This window comes from Eufriesea mexicana, unplaced genomic scaffold, assembly GCF_001483705.2.
Source record: "Eufriesea mexicana isolate 0111107269 unplaced genomic scaffold, ASM148370v2 scaffold3442, whole genome shotgun sequence".
Lineage (NCBI taxonomy): Eukaryota > Metazoa > Arthropoda > Insecta > Hymenoptera > Apidae > Eufriesea > Eufriesea mexicana.
In genome coordinates this window covers 49,623-66,838 of record NW_016911456.1, presented here as the reverse complement: position 1 = coordinate 66,838, position 17,216 = coordinate 49,623, and the positions used below count along the sequence as shown (strand labels likewise).

General features: G+C 37.8%; 1 protein-coding gene across 1 annotated transcript in view; it reads right to left on the bottom strand.

Moving 5' to 3' along the window:
- LOC108550918 (tubulin polyglutamylase TTLL4) overlaps positions 1–13,230 on the bottom strand; it is a 275,795-nt gene extending 262,565 nt beyond the window's left edge. Inside the window, exon 1 of the mRNA XM_017904836.1 lies at positions 13,146–13,230. The gene's annotated coding sequence lies outside the window, so the exon portion shown is untranslated. The remainder of the gene's footprint in view (positions 1–13,145) is intronic.
- Positions 13,231–17,216: the final 3,986 nt, after the last annotated feature.

Here is a 17,216-nt window from a genome sequence, read left to right as displayed (position 1 = left end):
GATACCTCGTACACTGTTACGTTACTTTAAATTTGATATATTAATTAATATCGAGCTTCGAAATTTTATCAAATGGCGACTGAAAAGGGCCTCTCGAGTGCAAAGGATTAATATTCACATCTATATTCATATTTACACGCATTAAACACTAACATTTATACACTCATTTATTACTTCAGGATATACAAACGTTCCTACACAGAACGGCAGAATTTGGGAAAAGCACGGCGAAACACGTGTGATCGTACAGCGTGAACGAGGCGTCGTCCGGTGGACGGGTTACATGCAGCGAACACAGCGCGGGCATAAAGGCCCCTACGCCTTTGCGCGGCCAGAGGAAGCGGAGGCGCGCGCAGCCGCGAAACTGTGTCACACGTTCGCGACTCGTCCATTACATCGATTCATTGCAGGAGTCCCCGCGTGGCCGTGTCTTAATTACAGTCGCGCCGCGCCACAATAAGCGGCATTCATTTTTTCGTCGCACCTTCGCCGAAACCGACCGCGAGGGCCACGGGGACCGTTGGCCGCTCTCGCTTCGCCGTCTTTTAAATCCACTTAACCCTTCCTTATCGTTGACCTCAATGACTCGCCACTGCCGAGTACCAAGAGCAAGAACGCCGACAGGAACCCCAGAAATTAGGGGAAAGTTACGAAAATTGCAGGTATCGTGTAATGCCTCGTGCGCCATTTTGCATTTGGTACTAATTTCTGATTAAGTTCGTCGAGCACGCTGCAAACTTCATGCTCGAGATACTGTACGTTACGCATGTATATCTATAGCTCGGTCTTTCCTCGGAAGAGATTATCTCGTGAATGATGTAATACGAAAAATAATACAAATAAGACGTAAGTGGCTGAATTTCACGGTATCCGAATTCTAGTTACTGATTTTTCAACCTGCGGATTTTCTGAGAATTAACGAATCGATAAATAAAGCTGAGGGAAAATAAAATAAATATACTACATTATTATATTATTATATATATTAAATATATGTGTGTGTATTTTGTTTATTATAACGAAACGTATTATAAATTTCAGAAATGAATCAGGATAAGCCCCTAAATTCGATTAAACGGTTCAATTCTATGCTATCATTCAAAAAATAACTTTAATTTAACGTACACCTATAAAGTCTTTTACTTAGACCCCTCTCATCCCCACCAATACAAATATCGAGTTGAAAATATCAGTCAGTAAATTATTAAAAATAATATAAATTATAGAAACTCATGAAATAATGCGAAAACATCTTAAGGCAGGTTAACAACATAAACAGAGAATAAAATCACCTACACACGCGCACCACACCTACCGATACCTTGAAACCATAATTTTCAATACTCTTATTCATCCATATATCTCCTCTACCCCGTACACAGAGAGCATGTAGAAATATATCGGCGAGATAAATTTCCCAACGTTGGGCCCAATCGTGACCAAACATGTTCCCAACATATTCGTATCACGCACAAAGCAGGATGTAATTTGCCAACTTTTTGTTTATACGTTTCTCATTACCTATTTATTTCGGCAACTCTGCCCCACCAGTCGCCGCTGGTAATTTACGGTCTCTCGGGCCGAAATTACGGTACGATACGGGTCCTCGAGCCGGCACAATTTCCGTTCCCTCCCCCTGCCTGCACGACGCCAGTTTCGGCGACACTGGCCACGGTACAGCTTCTTTTCCCGTGGCAACGTCTACGCGCCACGTCCCGACCGTTATGAGGCCCAATTTTTTTCGATCGGGAACGCTGCCGGCTCGCTGCGTCGCGGTGCGTGCTGGCCACGGGGCCTGGGAACGCGGCACCGCGCGGAGTGGGGGGCGGCCGGGGGACCACGGGGGTTACCGGGGCCCAAAAAGACGCACACGTTTCCCGCACACGACCACCACGCTCCGTGCACGCTTACGATCCTCGGGCCGCTCCGAGCCGGCCCCGGGACCCGAGGGTGAAACTCGAGAAAAGATGCATGCCGATCGGGACAAATGTCTCCAATTGTCCGACTCGGAATTGCTTCCGCGCCGGGTGGTGGGGCGAAGAAGAGGGACTGTTTAAAGAGGCGCAACGCGTATGGGTCCGGAGGGCACTTGCGCCGAGCGCAGTTTCGGATGGTCGAGGGGATCGAGGGGGGGAGAAATCATCCCCCTGATGAGTTCTCGGAGGTTTATGTGATCGCGTGAGGGAAGGAGGTTACTAAAATTAGGTGATGCTTCGAGATGAGTGCAGTCACGCTGGTTAATGTGCTGAGAGATATAGCGAGGGCATGTGTGACTTTTTTTAGCGTGCTTAAGTTTCATGTAATTTTTGATGTACTGTATAAACGTGTCTTTGGGAGTTACAGTTGATAAATAATGCAGAGAGAAATGTATGTTTGGTATTAATACTGAATTAATTAATATGTTACGTGGAGCACCTGATATTTTAATTTATTGTTGAAATTGCATTAAAATTGTCATATTTGGAAAAATGAAAATGGGTTAATTGGCATTTATCGATGATTACTTTTATACATCCTAGTATATAATAATATACTAGTAACCTAACCTAATCTAATCCAAGTATACGTTGTGTTTGACATGTCAAACATGAAAATAGTAAAAGAAATATTTTAATTCATTCGAAATTGGGAATATTAATACTGAACAACGTTTTATTTTACATTATTTAATTAATAACTGTGCTATAGTATTTTATTTACATTCATATAACCAATAGTTACAACTTTCTGTTATTACAAAGAAAATTATTAATTAATAAGCTCTTCTCGAGTGTCTTTTAAAAATTAATGATGCCATTTATTTTTATAATTATTACAGAACTATTTTATTTATTACATTTAAAATACTTTTAGGTTAAGTTACAAAATACTAGTAACCTAAGCTTAAACTAACTACGCCTAATCACTTTGTTTTTTCAAAATTAATGATGCAATTTATTTTTATAATTATTATAGAATTATTTTATTTATTACATCCAAAATACTTTTAGGTTAAGTTACTAAATACTAGTAACCTAACCTAACCTAATTCTAATACATGTTATGTTTGACATGTCAAATATGAAAATACTAAAAGAACTATTTTAATTCATTTGAAATTGGGAATATTAATACTAAACAACTTTTTATTTTATATTATTTAATTACTACTGTGCTATAGTACTTTATTTATATCCATGTAATCAATAATTACAACTTTCTGCTATTACGAAGTAATACTAAATACCGATGGAAAATTATTATTTAATAAGCTCTTCTAGAAAGACAAAAATTCAAAACAATTACTACGCATTATCACTTTGTTTTTTCAAAATTAATGATGGAATTTATTTTTATAATTAATACAGAATTATTTTATTTATTACATCCAAAATACTTTTAGGTTAAGTTACTAAGTACTAGTAACCTAACCTTAAACTAACTACGTCTAATCACTTTGTGTTTTAAAAATTAACGATGCAACTTATTTTTATAATTATTCCAGAATTATTTTATTTATTGCATCCAAAATACTTCCAGCTAATTCGTTAAAAATTAATAATACGGATATCGAGGTGTTGATTTCAATTTTATCTCGCTTAATTATCAACAGGATCGTCTTATTTTTCCGATACAAAATGATTCCAATGCCAATAAACTGGTGGGCAAAAATAATACAAAATGTCCGTGACAAATTACGAAAATTCCCACGACGAGGATTTAACATAACCTTAAACAACGCTCGACGGGCCGGGAGGGCATACCAGGAATACCAAAAGAGATCGATTAAGAAACAACCCGATTAACAGGTTTGAATCCGAGGAAAAAATCGCCTGCCACCGAGCTGGGAATTTCAAAGAGGACCACGTTACCCAGAGCGATTACCAGCACCACCTATACCAAGCTCGGTCATCTAATCGCCATTACCAGGCAATCGAGGAACCCCCGACGTCAGTCATCCCGTACACCCATCACGTCAATCGCCATTGCGATCACAGTAGCACAATCTGTTCCACCGGTGCGGGCTAACGCGCCGGGCATTAGCATAACGTCAAAACATGCCGATACTTTCTCCGATCTCCGCCCCTCGGCCCTGTGGCGAGGCGTGATTACTTCGCGAAGGGTTGCAGGCTGCGACGAGGGAGGAGGGGGCGAGCGAAGAGGCAGAAGGAAAAGGAGGACGAGGAAAGAGGGTTGGCAGTCGCCTCGAGAGAGCAGCACGAGGACAGGTGGCGACGAGAAACCAGGGAACCTCGGAGCCACCGAGTTCTCACGCGCGAAACCTCCAGCTGCCACCAAGAGATATACACACGCTGTTGGGGCCGATGGCAGGCAAGCGAGCGAGCCGATCAACACACCCTCGAAAAACGCACCCGCGCGTACCCTGTGCCCGTGCGTGCGTGTGCACGCGCTTCCACGTGTACCCGGCTAAGTGATCGCCTAGATACCGTTCTACTTCGCGCTCTGAGTGTGTGTGTGTGTGTGAGCAGCAACGAGCGTGCCCTCTCTGATCGGAAGTCGATGGACGGGCTCCTTTCTGATGCCGTTTCTTTCCGTCCCCGAGTCGAGGAGGGGGTCCCTTACGACTTTGTCTCATGCTTCTGTTTGTCCAGGATTCATAATTATACGAATTTCTTTTTTTACGCCTTTTCTTTATATTTGGCACAGTTTTTTAATACGTTCCATCGGAAGTCGCTGGATGTGCTCGTTTCTGATGCCGTTTCTTTCGGGCCCCGAGTCGAGGAGGGGGTCTCTCACGACTTTGCACTTTATCTGATGCTTCTGAAATATATTCTGAATTATACGAATTCTTTTTTCTTTTCTTTTTTTTTTCACTGCGGTTTGTTCGTATTGGGATTGGTTTCTTAATACGTTGAATCAGGAGTCCATGGAGGTGCTCACTGGAGATGGGATTTGTTTCAGTTGGAGAGTCGAGAAGGGGGTCTCTGATCATTTTGTACGATTCTTTTGTTTTTCCATGATTTATAATTATAGGAATTATATTTTTAACGTGTTTTCTTCATATTTGACACAATTTTTTAATATATCGAATTGAAGGTAGATAGATGTGCTCACTTGAAGTGGGATTTGTTTCAGTTGGAGAGTCGAGAAGGGGGTCTCTGATCATTTTGTACGATTCTTTTATTCTTCCATTATTTATAATTATGCGATTTCCTTTTAACTCCTTTCTTTATATTTGCCAAGGTTTTTTAATATATTAAATTGGAAGTTGATAGATATACTCACTTGCAATGGGATTTGTTTCAGTGGGCGAATCAAGATGGGGGTCTCTGATGATTTTGTACAATTCTTTTATTTTTCATAATTTACAATTATACCAATTTCCTTTTAACTCCTTTCTATATATTTGATAAGGTTTTTTAATATATTAAATTGGAAATAGATAGATGTGCTCACTTAAAATGGGATTTATTTAAGTTTGGAGGTTGAGAAGGGGGTCCCTGATGATTATATAGATTCTTTTGCTTTTCCATGATTTATAATTATAGAAATTATATTTTTAATATGTTTTCTTTATATTTGACACAATTTTCTAATATATAGAATTGGAAGTAAACAGATATGCTTACTTGAAATGAAATTTATTTCAGTTTATGAGTCAAGAAGGGGGTCCCTGATGATTTTATACGGTTGTTTTATTGCTGTGAATAGATAGACTTAAGCCTCGTTTTGAAATGATGCTTTCTAACATGTTTTAGTATTGTACAAATTTCTTTATTGACATGATTTGTTCATATTTGGCTCGGTTTTTAATATTCCTTTATGCATTTTTGAAATAAGAAATGGATGGAATTTTTAAGACGGTGAGTCGAGTAAGAGCACTCTGATAATTTTGTATGCTTGTTTCATTGTTGTAGATACACTTGGCTTTTGTTTTCCATGGGATTTTTTTTACGGGACTACGAGTTATATGAATTTCCTTTTAACACGATTCATTTACATTTACTAGAATTTTTAACATGTTACATTCATACATTTTTGATCTAAAATCGATGGGTGTTCTTGTTATCTATTTGATTTCTTTGATATGAAAATCGAAGCCAGGATATCTGACGATTTTATTTGTTTACTTCGTAGTTGTAAATAAATCTGCGTCTCTTATCACAAAATATATTTTCACATGATGCATAGTCAAATTCTTTGAACGCTAAACCTACCACGATCGATAGTTCTTGTCAATGGCATAAAACATTGAAAATTCGAAACTAGGGATGGTGAGAAATATAATAGAATTTTTGTTTTGAAAAATTCTTTATCTCTCAAATTGAATCCTTAATAGAAATTCAGGCATCCTACGTATATCAGACATACTGAATAATTCGCATAATCCATGGATACAGGCAACTATTATCGTGCAAACAACACCTAGTTCCTCAGTTCACAGATTTAACGAACCTCAATCACACTTCAGCCACTAAAATATAAACGTCTAAATGAAGGTATTAATACAACGAATAAAAACCTAAGCAAAAATTATTTCTACGCAAGTAACTACACGTGAAATACTCAAATGAAACACACACACAAATTTTCCTTTCTTATTATCCCATAAACGCTATTATCAAGCTCAGAAAGATATAAGAACATCTTGGAATATTTACATCTGCAAACCGAAAGGATCTTCGAATGCAGGGGGTTAAAAAGCAGAGTCTCCCAAGCTTGTCCAAAGCATCGATATAAGAACATCTTGGAATGGTTACATCTGCAAGCCGAAAAGATCTTCGAATGCGAGGGGTTAAAAAGCAGAGTCTCCCATGCCTGACCAAAGCATCGACATGCAGCCGCGTGCACACGTGCACCAGTACGTAGGTGCAGTGGTCTATTAAAACGGGGAAGGAAAGGGGGGAATATCGGGCAGGGGAAGGCCAGCAGATGCGTGCGGTTGGTCAGGAATCTAAATATCGCGAGTGGAGAAGGCCTTGTACACCCCTTTGCCACCCCTCGCGTCCCATTCATCTTGGAACTCACTCGGCCATTAGTGGAATCCCTTCTTCCAGGGCCTCTGCCACGCTGCATTTACATGTCTCGCTATTTCAAGTCCATAAAATACGGACGTGCTTCACGGCGAACGCATATTTCCGTGCGATTCACTCGCGACGCTTCGTCCCATTCATCTCGGCCCGATCGGCCATTAGAGGAGCGGCCTGTTTCCAAGGATCCGCGACGTCGGGCCCCCCGTCACTGTATTTCATGCTTTAAATAGTCGAAAATCCGACGGCGAGACGCCTGTAAAGGGAAGTTTATACTCGCTGGTAAATTAGCGATGCTCACGATCGCCCCGACGCCGTGCTATTCCGCCTGGCAACTCGGACGAGTATCAACGAAATTTTAATTTCCCCCGCGGCGGGCATAAAGGGAATTAATTGGCGCGCGCCGTGAAAGGACCGCCGTAGATCGTGTACGTGATCGTAATGGACGTCGATTTAAGTGGGCCTTATTTTACCGTTTAATTTCATTCAACCCTCAACAAAGCGGCAGCCTGTAAAATATAGTATCGCGCCGGATGAAAATCGAAAGTAAGCTGGCCGAGGATCGTAAGCTCATGAATGCGTAACGTGGAAACTGCATCGGCGGTGTAAAAATGGGTCTTGGACGTGTGACCGAGTTTTATTAATACGCGTATGCTGCTTCTTTCATATTTTCTTATTTTTTGGAGAACGAAGAAGGGAAAATTCGAATAATGTAACGAATAGGTAAATCTTGCGTAACGGAACTGGAAATGCACCTAACAGGAGGAATTTATTCGCGAAAATAGGATGCATATCGCGAATTTTCAATTTTAAATCTGGTGTAATTTATAATATTTTTACATGTGAATAGAAATTTACATCTGAGTGGTTAACCCTTTCTACTCGTGTGTCACCATATAGCCGCCATTTTATTATTATACATATATTAAATTTGGAAATTAAATTAATTATTAAATACATAAATTAAATTTATATACATATATTAAATTTGGGAATTAAATTAATTAATTAAATTAACTGGAAATGCACCTAACAGGAGAAATTTGTTCGCGAAAATAGGATGCATATCGCGAATTTTCATTTTTAAATCTGGTGTAATTTATAATATTTTTACATGTAAATAGAAATTTACATCTGAGTGGCTAACCCTTTCCACTCGTATGTCACCATATAGTCGCCATTTTATTATTATACATATATTAAATTTGGGAATTAAATTAATTAGTTAAATTAACTGGAAATGCACCTAACAGGAGGAATTTATTCGCGAAAATAGGATGCATATCGCGAATTTTCAATTTTAAATCTGGTGTAATTTATAATATTTTTATATGTAAATACAAGCTTACATCTGAGAGGTTAACCCTTTCCATTCGTGTGTCACCATATAGTCGCCATTTTATTATTATACATATATTAAATTTGGGAATTAAATTAATTAGTTAAATTAACTGGAAATGCACCTAACAGGAGGAATTTATTCGCGAAAATAGGATGCATATCGCGAATTTTCAATTTTAAATCTGGTGTAATTTATAATATTTTTATATGTAAATACAAGCTTACATCTGAGAGGCTAACCCTTTCCACTCGTATGTCACCATATAGTCGCCATTTTATTATTATACATATATTAAATTTGGGAATTAAATTAATTAGTTAAATCAACTGGAAATGCACTTAACAGGAGGATTTTGTTCGCGAAAATAGGATACATATCGCGAATTTTCAATTTTAAATCTGGTGTAATTTATAATATTTTTATATGTAAATACAGTTTACATCTGATAGGTTAGCCCTTTCCATTCGTGTGTCACCATATAGTCGCCATTTTATTATTATACATATATTAAATTTGGGTATTTTTCTAATTTTTTCTACTAAATCGACAAATTAAATTGTAATGTGTTCTCATAAAAATGTTTTCGTTTTGATTGAATATGAGAAAAAATTCCGAGTTGATTGATAGCCTTCTCAAATATAAATACGAGTGCAAAGGGTTAAATTTTAGACAGAAATATAGTTGGAATTTAGATTTTTAGATAATTATGTTGGAATCTAGATTTTTAGATAATTAAAATGTTGGTCTATGAATAAAAATTTTATTTTTGGAAATTTAGGAAATTTTCGATAAAAGAATATTCTAGAATTGAATAAATTGTTAGTTTTTAAATTTATTTCTGAAAATACTATAGGTACTTACACCCTTATACTTTATACTATGATTTAATGATAGCACATAAATATAAAATTTATTTTATTTACGATAAAATTATACGAATATTTAGAATTTATATGAATTTTATTATTGTTATTACTTGTTAAGTATAATTTTATCTGAAGTAAAATTTTGTTTGAAATTCATTTTCGTGTGATTTAGTATGAACGTGCTAGATTCGACATTATAGTGTCATCGATATTATAGTAATCAAAATAAATAATCTCAACGATTTCTAGAATATTTACCTCCCTCGTTAAAAGACGCGAAATAATCTCGATGTGCGACAACTATCCGAGCACTGCTATACTAAATATTATTCGAATAGGTTCTTGAAATTCGTTTTACATTTATTGTCATAAATCATACATATTATAACCTATATTGAAGATGTAATACATTTTAAACAGCCCTAAAAACCAATTTTCTTTAATCAGCCATAACTCGAAGGCTATATTTTATTCAATAACGCGTGTGAAAATTTGTCCTAACTCGTTGACTGTAAATATTAACATATTTCATCACTTGAACGTGTATTTCCTTCTTTTCTGATTTGCCTTCTTGCAAAATATACAGTGGGTACGAAAAATATTAGCATACCAAATAACAGAAAATTTTGATTTTACCCAGAAAATTTTGATTTTAATGAAAGTTCGTGTATATATAGACCATAATGAACTGTACATAGAGTAGTTTCATTATGAACAGAAAATTTTATTAAGAAAGCCAAATAGATCACTACTTAAATACTTCCAATACTTTCTCATGCTCTGATTATAATTTCTTCTCCAGAATTTGTTTCAGAACGAGCTTCAAAAGTTAAACATTTCTTGTATAAAAAATTTAATTATTGATTTTATCTACTTACAGTGATATTGCGTGAAGAAAAAGAAATTGCTATATATATAATTCGATATACATGGAGCTACCTCCAAATTTAAAAATTAAAATCGGAATCTTATGGTTGGGTGAAGTTTTGTGTAATATAATAAGTCAGTACTTTTGTTACACACTGTATAGGTTATATTATAAGATAAGTATATTCATATAATATTTTTATACTCGTTTTACTATATAAATTCAACTAGATATGAATTTATAAATAAATCTCTATATATAAATGAAAAAGATCATAACCATGTATTTTCTATTTGTAAACCTAATCACTATGACAAACTCAAAAGAATTATCAGATCAAACAGAGGAAATTAACATACTGAGATAAGAAATAACATTGTGTTAAGTGCTCGATATGTTATGTCAACACCAGAATGTCCAGAAGTAGAAAAATAAATAAAAGTCTTTATAGAGATCCGTTGTAACTATAACTAACAAGTATAATTGAGCTATAATTAAGTACACGTGTACTTGATGAACATTAAAAATCCCCTGACCGATTATGCTATCGCCACAGGGACACCCGGTATAACATCAAACACGTTCGTATCGTTACCAATAATAATAATTATTTTCTTATATTATATTTAATATAAGATATAATTGTGGTATTGGTTTTACGAGAGTGTGAGTGTTGGTTCTATATGTGTGAACGATATTGAGGTAGAATAAATGAAAGTTATTTGGTATGATATAAATATAATATATGCAAGTGGAATCTAGTGTGAATGTTGATGAAAAATGTTTAGAAGAATGTGCCAGAATGTAACAATTACGTGAGAATCGTCATAGAGTAAACATGAGTTAATAAGAGTGAGAGAGAGAGAAAAGAATTTTCAAGATAGAGTCAATCTTTGTGTTTAAAAATAGTTTATTCAGAATTGTTGTCAATATTTAAATATTATTATCAAAATATATTAATTTGTCAATAGTTAAAAAACGTGGAAGATATTGATATTCATTCCTATCCACAATAATTCTGATTATTATTATAATTACTATATATAATATAATTCTATTATATTATATTTATTTTCTTATATGATTTATATAAAATATATTGTATCTATTTCCTCTTATTTTTATATTCTCATTCTTAATTATTTTTCCACGCAGACTCACCCCCTGACCGATTATGCTATCGCCACAGGGACACCCGGTATAACATCAAACACGTTCGTATCGTTACTAATATACGTACTTAGATATGAGTTCATACAGCGACCTCCACTTATCTTCCAACACATCCTCGACCACTAATGAAAACCAGATCCAGACTCATGGGAAATGAAATTGCATTGAATTTCCGCGAAATAAAATTATTCCCGCTTCCTCTTCCTTTTCCATTATATTTCGTGTAATTTTATTTTGTTTCGTTATCGATATTATTTTTCTCTCTCTTTTTTTATCCCCGTTTAAATCAATCGTCAAACGAAACGGCAGAGTGGTTGAAAGCATCGGCATAATTCGAGGGCGACGAGTGGCTGTTAACTCGAAACGGTTCTCGGAAGGTCCGCGATATTAAAATATCTCTCGGAAACGGATTCGCGTGTGCATGCCCGAGGTCGACAAGGCGTTAATGATCGATAGATCGAGGCGGCCCGGTTAAACGATCGGATTATCCGCGTTATCGGCCCCATCTTATAACTTATTCCGCCGATACGGCATCTGATCGTGGAGAGCGGTAATAGCTTCTGGTTGTAACCCGAAGCTCTCGATTTAGTTCGAATCGATCGGCACACCGTGTGCAACGCCTCTATCTCGCACACCAATGGCGTATATGGCACTATCCACGCGTTTCCTTCGCGCCGGTCGTATTTAACACGAGCAACCCCTCCGGGGCCTTTCTATTTACGTGCAGCGTAAATCACGACCACGGGATTTTCGATTTTCTTATCGATCGTTTTCTGCGCCGCCATTTCCATCCTGCCCCTCTCGCGCAGATGCGTCACGTACGAATGTTAATTTCATTCCAGCGACGTTCGAATTTCCCGCGCTCCTTTCATGTCTATGTCCATTATAACTTGATTAAATTACCTCGGAGAACTGATTTCTGGTTATCAATACGAATGGTTTCAAAAGGAAAAAGGAGATGAAAATTGAACGAGAAACGTGGTTCGAGATATAATTCGTATAAAAGTATTGCGATTTTGATAAAGGTGTAATAAATTATAAATGTATTTCAACTAAAATTCTCTCAAATAATAGTATGAGTCTTAATTTATATCAGAAACCGTGTTTATAGCATAACGACGCAACAAGTTTGATATTTCTTTTTTATATCTTTCTTTTTTTTTATTGTGCACCGTATTTCTAACCTCAAATTGCTACACGTTTTATTTAAAAACCGACTATATAGTCACGATGTTATAAGAAAAAGATTCGATACTTTATTGTAAATATAAAATAGCTTTTAAAAAGAATATAAAATGTCTAGTCAATTATAGAATCTAATACTAATCTAACAATTAAAGAATCCAACTCAAAATAATATCAAACTCGCTTACGTACCAAAGGATTGAATTTAGAACGAAGTTCTAAATATTTTATATTTCTCTCGATAGGTATTACAATATTCTGAAATCTTCGATTCTTACTTTCGTATCACACTGTATATATGTACGTTAATTTTCATTAATTAGAGCGTTCGCGATTCCATGCTGATTCATTTTATTATCTAGCAAATATAACCTACGTATGTAGATAAATATTGTCAGGAAAATACACATCACTACGTGCAAGGCGAAAATATTTTAACAATACGCACTAGCTGGTACAGCGAATACAAAATTATCGAAGGAATTGCGAGGAGCAAATAAACCGCAACAGAAATCGCGTTCCGTTCCCCATTCTCGATCTAAGGTTAAGTTCGCGGTATTACGGCCTTCTGTGCAACAAGTTATCCTTCTATCCCCACCATTTCATCAAATCGACACGTTTCTCTCTCCCTCCCACACAGTCCTTTTTCCTTCACAGTTTGACGCACTGACGTGCCCCTGTAACGACCATATCTACCCGTCTCCTTCCTTTCTTAAGAATAATCCAGTTCTTTCACTCACCTTCAACGTACGATGTTTTCTATCCTTCGTTGCTTCTCGATGTCGGGGCAACTGCTTTCCTCCTTCAGCACAACCTTACCACGTGCTTCTCTCGCACTCGTTTCTCTGATCCGAGCACAGGCATGTGCCGCGCATGCGCCAAGTGCTACCGTGCGCAGCTCGTGCTGCGCGTACGCCAGAAACGAGCGCCGTCCCTCCCTTCCCCGTCGACCCGCCACGTTCACGCTACTTCCTCTGCCGGCTTCTTGGCTTTCGGCGTACTTGCTATCCTCCTTTCGCCCTCCTTGTTCCTTTTATCGCGTCTGCATCTTTTTCTACAGTACCGTGCGCAGCTCGTGCTGCGCGTGCGCCACCAAGTACCTATTTTCTCCTCCTCTTTCCTCGTTCTCCGTTTCAGGAATCTTCCATCCCGCTTCTATGACTTCTTACCACGGTCCTTCCACGATTTCTATCCTGTTCTTCGTTCCCTGTCCTTTATTCACTCTTCTCCTTTCTACCTAACCATTGCCTCTCCGTCTGCTTCACGAGGGACAGCTCGTGCAGCGCGTATGCCACGATAAAACACCTACTTTCCGTCTTCTTTCCGACCATTATCCGTCCTTCTCGTAGCTCGCTCGGCTCGTTCTATCTTCCTGCACGGGTTCCGTAATGCTTTTTGTCTTTCTTTCTTTTTTCTCTCCATCGCTTTACTTTCCTCTGCTAACTAAGCCTGTTTCTTCTCATGCGAGGTTTTCGTTTTTCTGTTGTACCGTGCGCAGCTCGTGCTGCGCGTACGCCACGGCCGTCCTTTCTTTTCTCTTTTGCTCTCGTTCGTCACCTCGCTAATCGTTCATCCTCCTCTCTCTTTTTACCTTTCTCGATGTTCCTCCTGCGTTTTTTATTCTGTTTTCCTTGGCAATCCTTTTATTCTTTTAGGCTGTCTTCGTTACGATCCACCTTTACATTCGACTACGCGCGCGATTCGAGCTGAACGCAAATGTCAACCTCGTTTATTCGTCTTCCTTGACGTTTTCTTCTTTTCACTATTTTATACACTTACTGCGCACTGATTTTTGTTTTCACAGTATGCTGGCTTCACGACACGAGAGTTCGAAAATTTCCTGTGGAAATACGTATTAAACACCGATGTCAAACACGATTATACTCCTTGCGATGCCGCGTGCTTCGTTTAGACTAAATGTTAACGAACTTTATTTCGCGCATGCGCACAGCAAAATGCCAGTGCCAACTGAAGAATACTGAACGTAAAGAAAAATTTTTAAAAATTAAACATCGTTCTTTGTTAATACAATTATATATTTATAGTTTCTTAAATTTTATTTTGTATTTATTTAAATAATTTTGATTATTATAAACATTAAAATAAATAAAATGTCCTTTAAATGTATTACACGTATATGTCATGTGACCATATGCTTCCTTGATTCCAATGAACATTTTATATTTTAAATTAAAATTCTTTTTTCAATGAAAAACCAAATATGCTATTTAAATTAATTCAAGTCAACCGTAATTTATAAAATTTCTAAATGCATAAGTGCCGATAAAAAATTTATAACCTACTTCGAATTATAAATACGAGACATTTCTAATAATACGAAAATATAAATATTACAAAATAGCAAACGCAAATTTCGATACCGACATGCGTATACAAATCGATAAATTTTCATTTCAACGAAATTCCACGAGAAAGTAATCTCCCTCATTCACTCTCGGTACATTTTATACAATTATCCGACCCTACCTCCGCCTAGCAGAACAATACCAACAATGAAAGCCGAAAGAGTATCAACATTCTCACATAAAAATTCATGCAGCAACACGTGAAATGCAAATTGCATAACGGGCGGTTAGGCTTATCTACCAGGGGTGGACGACACAAACAGCATCGAAGGGGTGGAAAGTACCTGCCCTCTGCGCAGCCGATCCTACGCACGTACCTGTGCGAAAGAACGTTGTCTCCACCCTCTGCCCTGCTCGACTTCGGGAACGCGCATGCGCAGCCCTTCGGCTATATAAGAGGAAGACTCCTCATCCTAGCTCACACTCAATCACACCTACTCAAAACGTGCGCATCTCTAGGGATAAAGGCGAATCGCATCCGTCCGGAGAGATTCGTGTTGCACTAGTGTGCACGTGTCCATCTCGTTCCATTTCCGTCTCGCTGTCCCTCTCTAACCCCCTCTCCTTCTTCCTCATACACGCCGCTTCTCTCTCGACAAGAGATTCGCTTCGTATCCACGCCGTCCTCGTACATAAACACACGCATACACCCACACGTACGAGCAGAGAACGACCCACACAGAGGCCTGCGTTGACGTACACGAGCCGTACAGTCGACGCCAAAGATCGTCGATCAAGAACACCGAGGGTCCACCGGCAGTCTGGTTCTGAAACGTCAGGAATCGCGACCGGTTTTTCTGCTCCGTCGGCGCCACCATGAAGAGGCAAATCTCGAGAGTAACCGTCAGTTCGATGACTGATCGACGTATTGACAGTGGGCTGCTCGCCAGACGCGCCATCAAGAATGCTCTGTCGAGCGTCCGGGGATTATACGGCAAGCTTCGTCGAGAGGTTATTCACGGAAACGACAGGATCGAGCGGCAGAATTGCGTTAACGAGATGGCAGGCAGGCTGACAGCGTTCGGGATGCAATTGGACGACGAGGAGCAGCGGAACTTGAGGAACGAGAATCTGGAAAACGAGCTGAGGGAACTGGCGATGAAAATGAATAACTGATACCGGCCGCTTCGCTGAGGTCCCGTTAGGGGGAAGACAACTTTACGAGCAGCAGGACGCGCCGAGTTCTGTGGAAGATGGCGACACGGATCGAGGATCGATAGATACGATTTAGTAAGGTCTTTCATTGTACTTCGCGCAATTTAACCTAGCTTTTAAGCATCCACGTCTTTCACGTAGAGGTTAGGATCTTAGTTTCACTTGCCACTTAACTCCTGGTTCGGAGCTTTAATTTCGTTAGTTTCGCTGGAATCGTTAGAGGAAACGTCGATACATTAGCGCATAGGCGTAGGATTAAGAGAATATTTGCAATAATAGGCATAGGGGTATTTTAAGTTGGAAAATATTACTGGACTGACTTAAAATGTGATATTAGGCTTACGTGTAGAGGTATACCGATAGAGTATCGTAGACATAATCGTTCGAACGTCGTTCGAAGACATAGGCCGCCCAGTGCATATTCTATAATCTCAAAAACTGTGATACGTGACGGAGAATTTTTATATTTTTATATTTCTCGAAACTGTGATAAAACGTAGAAACTTAGACACTATGCTTCCAAGGAAACTGTGATATTAGTAATTAATTTAATGATAAGGGTAATTTGTAAGTCGATCGAAAAACTGTGATACGAAGTGCTTTAAAAAATGGCGAATTTTTGATCTCATCACATGTCTTCCGGAAAATGGCAATATTAGTTTGTAAGAAAGTAAGATTTTAACTCAACATGGAAACTGTGATAATTATTTTTAGAGGATATAGATTTATGGTAGTCTGTAAGTTAGGTTAGAATTAATGGAATCATAGCTCGAGCGATATCTTGTGATATTTGTAATTATCCAAACAGAATCGATCAAGATCTGCCTATCGATTGGTAAAAATCGAAGTTCGTGTGTCGAAATTGTTTTTTCCCTGTTCTTTTCTTGGCTTGCTCGCGAAATTTGTATTCGTATTGTCTTGTATTTTTTCCCCCCTTTTTCGTCGCTTTGTTTCCTTGGTTTGCGCACTCCTATTCGTAATTTTTAGGCTTACTCGCACATTTTGTATGTAATCTTGTGTTGCGTTTTCGTGTTTCGTTTTCTCGTTTCGATCTTCGAGTGTATGTTCCAATTTCTTTCGCTTTGCATTTAAAGTACGCATGTAATTGTATTCAATAAATAAATTGTGTGAGAAATCACGTATTTATCACTTTTCACCCATTTTGTAATCCCTCTCCAATTCTCTGAGTAGAAAGAAATAATTGATTTACTTTAAAAATTTATTTACTAAAATTTAATAAATAAGAAAAGAAAAAAAGGAGTTCAGAGACTATCTAAAAAAAAATATTTA